Source organism: Carcharhinus amblyrhynchos, chromosome 3, assembly GCF_965287045.1.
Source record: "Carcharhinus amblyrhynchos chromosome 3, sCarAmb.v2.hapA, whole genome shotgun sequence".
NCBI classification, from domain to species: domain Eukaryota; kingdom Metazoa; phylum Chordata; class Chondrichthyes; order Carcharhiniformes; family Carcharhinidae; genus Carcharhinus; species Carcharhinus amblyrhynchos.
This window is the reverse complement of record NC_137326.1, coordinates 98,576,343-98,582,465: the sequence shown is the minus strand read 5'-3', so window position 1 is coordinate 98,582,465 and position 6,123 is coordinate 98,576,343.

Here is a 6,123-nt window from a genome sequence, read left to right as displayed (position 1 = left end):
CTGAGTAGGTGGTGCTGAGCTGCTGCCTTCAACCACTGCAGTCCAAGTGGTGTAGGATGGGAGTTCTAGGATTTTGACCCAGTGACCATGAAGGAATGACAATATAGTTACAAGTCAAGAAGATGGTGTGCAGCTTTTTGATTTATTATTGTCACCTGTATTGGTATACAGTGAAAAGTATTGTTTCTTGCATGCTATACAGACAAAGCATGCCATACATAGAGAAGGAAAGGAAAGAGCAGAATACAGTGTTACAGTCATAGCTAGGATATAGAGAAAAGATCAACTTAATGCATAGATAGGCACATTCAAAAGTCTGATGGCAGCAGAGAAGAAACTATTCTTGACAGACTTTTGTATCTTTTTCCTGATGGAAGAAGTGGAAAAGAGTATATCCGGGGTGTGTGGGGTCCTCGATTATGCTGCCGGCTTTTCCGAGGCAGCGGGAAGTGTAGACAGTATCAATGGGTGGAAGGCTGTTTTGAGCTTCGTTCACGATCCTTTGTAGTTTCTTGCAGTCTTGGACAGAGCAGAAACCATACCAAACCGTGATACAAGCAGAAAGAATGCTTTCTCTGGTGCATCTGTAAATATTTGCGAGAGTAATAGCGGACATTCCAAATTTCCTTAGTATTCTGAGAAAGTAGGGGATTTGGTAGGCTTTCTTAACTATAGCTCAGCATGGAGGAACCAGGGCAGGTTGTTGGTGATCTGAACACCTAAAAGCTTGAAGCTCTCAACCATTTCTACTTCATCCCCATTGATATAGAGGGGCATGTTCTCCACTACACTTCCTGAAAGCTATGACTATGTCCTTTGTTTTGTTGACATTGAGGGAGAGATTATTGTCGTTGCACCAGTTCAGCAAATTGTCTGTCCCTTTCCTGTACTCTGTCTCGTCATTGTTTGAGATCTGTCATCAGCAAACTTGAAAATTGAGTTGGAGAGGAATTTGGCCACAGCCATAGGTGTAAAAGGAGTATGGTAAGGAAATGACGATACAACCTAGTGGGGCACCAGTGTTGAGGATGATTGTGGAGGTGGTGTTGTTGCCTATCCTTATTGATTGTGGTCTGTGGGTTTGGAAGTTCAGGATCCAGTCACAGAGGGAGGAGCTGAGCTGCGGCCGTGGAGTTTGGAGATGAGTTTCTTGAGAATAATGGTGTTAAAGGCTGAGTTGCAGTCAATAAATGGAACTCTGACATGGGTGTCTTTGTTATCTGGATGTTTCAGGGTTGAGTCCAGGGCCATTTAGATGATGTCTGCTTTGGACTAGTCGTGGAGTTAGTCGAATTAGTGGATCCAGGCAATCTGGGAGGCTGGAATTGATTTGTGCCATGACTAACCTTCTGAAGCACTTCGTAAGCACCTCCACCCCTCCGAAGATGTGAGAGTTAGGTAAATTGGCAATGATAAATTGCCCCTTAATGTTAGGGAGATTAGCAGGGTAAATGTGTGGGGTTATGGGGATAAGTTTGGGTGGGATTGTGGTTGGTACAGACTCGATGGGCTGAATGGCCTCCTGACCTGTATGGATTCTATTATAAGATGGATGTCAGAGCCTTTGGGCGATAGTCATTAAGGCATGCTGTCTGGCTTTTTTTTTTGGTTCCGGGATGATGGTCATCTTGAAACGGATAGGGACCTCAGATTATTGTAAAGACAGGTTGAAGATGTATGCGAATTCCCCTGTTAGCTGGCCTGTGCTCATCCAGGTACATCATCTATGCCATTTGCTTTCTGTGGGTTGACCTTTGAGAAGGCTGCTCTGATGTCGGCAATGATGACCTTGGACACAGGTTTGTCTAAGGCTTCTGGGGTGGAGGGTTGCTCTTGCTGACCTCTTACTCAAAATGGGCATAGAATACATTGACCTCTAGGGGAGGGGTGCATTGATGCCAGCAATTTTACGTGCCCTCATAGCCTGTTATGTTTTGCAGACCTCGCCATATTCGGCGGGGGTCCATGTGGCTAGCCTGGGACTCTATTTTGGTCTGGTACTGTATTTTGGCATCTTTGATGGATCTCCTTTGATCATATCTGGCTTGGAGGGAAACTTGCTGGTGGTGGTGGTCTTCCCATGCATCTGCTCCCCTTGTTCTTCTAGGTGGTAGAAGTTTGGAATATGTGTTAAAGGAACCTCTGATTTGCTGCATAGCACTTTGTAAATGTACACACTGCTACTACTATGTCAGCATTAGAGGCAGTGAATATATTAAGTGCTGGATAAGGGTGCCTTTTAAGTGATTGTTTTGTCTGGATGGTATAGAGCTTCTTGAGTGTTGATGGAGCTGCACTCAAGTGGAGACTAATTCATCATGCCCTGATTTATGTGATGTAGATGGTGGGCAAGGTTTGGGGTGGCAGGAGGTGAGTTACAGTCCAGAATTCTCAGCCTCTGACCTGCCCTTGTAGGCACAGTATTTATATTGCTGGCCCAGTGCAGTTTCTGGCCAATGTTAACCCCAGAATATTGACGATAGGCCTGAAGTGATGGTGATACCATTGTATGTCAGAGAGATGGTTATGTTCTCCTTTGCTGGTTGTCCTAACCTGAATGTTGGCTAGGTTTTGCTGCATACAGACACTAAAGCACACGTATGCTTCACGATCTGAGGAGACATGAATAGTTCTGAACATTATGCAATCGTCCACAAATATTCTTCTGACCGAAGATAACTGGGTCTAGGATACTACCCTGAGAAACTCTTGCAGTGATATCCTGGAACTGAGATTATTGGCCTCCAGCCACAGCCATCTTTTTTTATGCTAGGTAGGATTCCAATCAGAGAATTTTAGTCCTGATTCCCACTGACTTCATTTATGCTTGAGTTCCTTAATGCCACACTTGGTCAAATGCTGCCTTCATGTCAAAGACAGTCACTCGTCCGTCCATGTTTAGATCAAGACTGTGATGAGGTCAAGAGCTGAATGAACCTGGCGGAACCCAGATTGAGTCTCAATGAGTGTGTTGGTGCTGAACACTGCACTGTCAATTTTCATCACTTTGTGATTAGACTGATATAGTGATAATTGGTGTGGTTGGATTTGTCCTGCTTTTTATGGACAAAACTGGCAATTTTTCACATTGCCAGGTAGATGGCAGTGTTGCAGCTGTACTGGAACAGCTTGGCTATGATCATGAGTAGTTCTGGAGCACAGGTCTTCAATACTATTGCAGGACTGTTGTCAGGGCCTGTAGCCTTTGCAGCATCCATTTCTTGACATCACTTGGAGTGAATCCAATTGGCTGAAGGCTTGCATCTGTGATGCCGGGGAATTCAAAAGGAGGCTGATATGGATCACCACACAGCACTTTTGGGTGAATATGGTTACATATGCTTCAGATTTGTTTTTGCGCCAATGTGTTGATTCTGCCATTGTTGAGGTTGGGGATATTTATGGATCTGCTGACTCCTGCTAGCTGTGTAACTGTCTATCACTGTTCACAACTGGATGTTGCAGAATTCCAGAGCTTGGATCTGAGCTGTTTGTGGAATTGCTTGGCTCTCTATCACCTGCTGCTTCCATTTGGTATGCAGGTAGCCCTATTTTGTAGCTTCACCAGGTTCAGACCACATTTTTAGGCTCTGGTAATGGTGGCATGGGGGATAAGACAGTCGATGAGGTTACAGATAGTGGTTGAGTACAATTCTGCTGTTGCTGATAGCCCACTGCCACATGGATGCCCAGTTTTGAATTTCTAGATCTTTGAAATCTTTTTCATGTAGCATGACAGTAATGGCACACAATACAAATCATCAATAACCTGATCGTTGACATTAGGGGTTCCACCACGTTGACTCAGTTCCTGATTTCCTGTCTTAGTTCAAGCATGGATAAAAGAGTGAAGGTGAGAGTGACAGCCCTTGACATCAAAGCAACATTACTTTATTAAACCTGGTATAATTGCTCCTTGATATTCACATATCTATGTAATTTCCACTTGTCATTCTAAAGAAACAAATGTCAGGGTATAAAACTGTTTTACATTAATAAACTATTACTTTGCCTTGATGAGTGTCTCACTTCCTGTAATCCTTCAGTTATAGCATTTTATGAAAGCACTATTTAAACAATTCATTTCCCAGAATTTTTTAATACATCTTGATAGTGTAAAAGTGTTATGAAACTTTTTCTTATACATCAAAAAAGTTTGATATGTATAAAAATCCCATTCACACTAATGAAGAGTTTTGATGCTATGCAGAGATCTTTGTTGGTCAAACTTCTTACAATAAACAAGCATCTGTTTAGTGATTGTGATAGGCCCCTGTGATATGTCGACACTATGAGGACTCTCTGACAGTCACTTCTGTGCTACAGTGATTTCTGACGCAATATGAAGGATTACGTCTGATGTGCCTTGTGTAAAAGTGAACTCATTTGTGTGAAGAAATTACTTGTTGCAGATACAATAAATCATTCTCAGCCTCTGAACTTACAGATATATATGAGCCTGCTATGTTTTACTTCAGGGAAGCAGTTAGCTCAGTTGGCTAGTGTGTGGCTCAGAATGAGGCCAACACTAGTGGTTTGATTCCTGTTCTGGCTCAGGTAAACTCGGGGGCCAGTCCCTGAGAATGAAAGACAATGCCAAACTATTACTGGTAGAAAAAAAGGAGTAAGAAGTCTCACAACACCAGGTTAAAGCCAAACAGGTATATTTGGTAGCAAACGCCACTAGCTTTTAGAGTGCTGCTCCTTTGTCAGGTGAGTGAGTTTCTGTTCACAAGTACAGCATATAAAGACACAAACTCAATTTACAGAATAATGATTGGAATGTGAGTCTTTACAACTAATCGAGTCTTAAAGATACAGACAATGTGAGTGGAAAGAGCGTTAAGCACAGGTTAAAGAGATGTATATTGTCTCCAGACAGGACAGTCAGTGAGATTTTGCAAGTCCAGGCAAGTCGTGGGGGTTACAGATAGTGTGACATGAACCCAAGATCCCGGTTGAGGCCGTCCTCGTGTGTGCGGAACTTGGTTATCAGTCTCTGCTCAGCTACTCTGCACTGTCGTGTGTCATGAAGGCTTCCTTGGAGAATGCTTACCTGAAGATCAGAGGCCAAAAGCCCATGACCACTGAAGTGTTCCCCTACAGGAAGAGAACAGTCTTGCCTAGTGATTGTCAAGCTGTGTTCATTCATCCGTTGTCGTAGTGTCTGCATGGTCTCCCCAAGGTACCATGCCTCGGGACTTCCTTTCCTGCAGCGTATCAAGTAGCCAACATTGGCCGAGTTGCAAGAGTATGTACTGTGTACCTGTTGGCTGGTTTCTTCATGTGAGATGATGGCATCTGTGTTGATGATCCAGCACATCTTGCAGAGGTTGCTGTGGCAGGGTTGTGTGATGTCGTGGTCACCGTTCTCCTGAAGACTGGGTAGTTTGCTGCGGACAATGGTCTGTTTGAGGTTGTTTGAAGGCAAGAAATGGGGGCGTGGGGATGGCCTCGGTGAGATGTTCATCTTCATCAATAATATGCTGAAGACTCCGGAGAACGTGTTGTATCTTCTCCGTTCCAGGGAAATACTGGACGATGAAGAGTACTCTGTCCACCGTGTCCCGTGTATGTCTTCTGAGGAGATCGGTGCAGTTTTTCGCTGTGGCATGTTGGAACTGTCAATTGATGAGTCAAGCACCATATCCTGTTCTTATGAGGCCATCTTTCAGCATCTGGAGGTGTTTGTTGCAATCCTCCTCATCTGAGCAGATCCTGTGTATACGGAGGCCTTGTTCATAGGGGATGACTTCTTTAACGTGTTTAGGGTGGAAGCTGGAGAAGTGGACCACCAATGAGGTTATCCATAGGCTTGCGGTACAGTGAGGTGCTGAGGTGACCGTCCTTGATGGAGACGCGTGTGTCCAAGAATGCATCCGATTCCGGAGAGTAGTCCATGGTGAGTCTGATGGTGGGATGGAACTTGTTGATGTCCTCATATAGTTGTTCACCATGAGTCCAAAGGAAGAAAATGTCATTGAAGTATCTAGTGTAGAGCATCAGTTGAAGGTCCTGTGCGGCGATGAAGTCTTGTTTGAACCTGTGCATGAAGATGTTGGCATATTGAGGTGCAAATTTGGTCCCCATGGCTGTTCCATGTGTCTGGATAAAAGTTGTTGA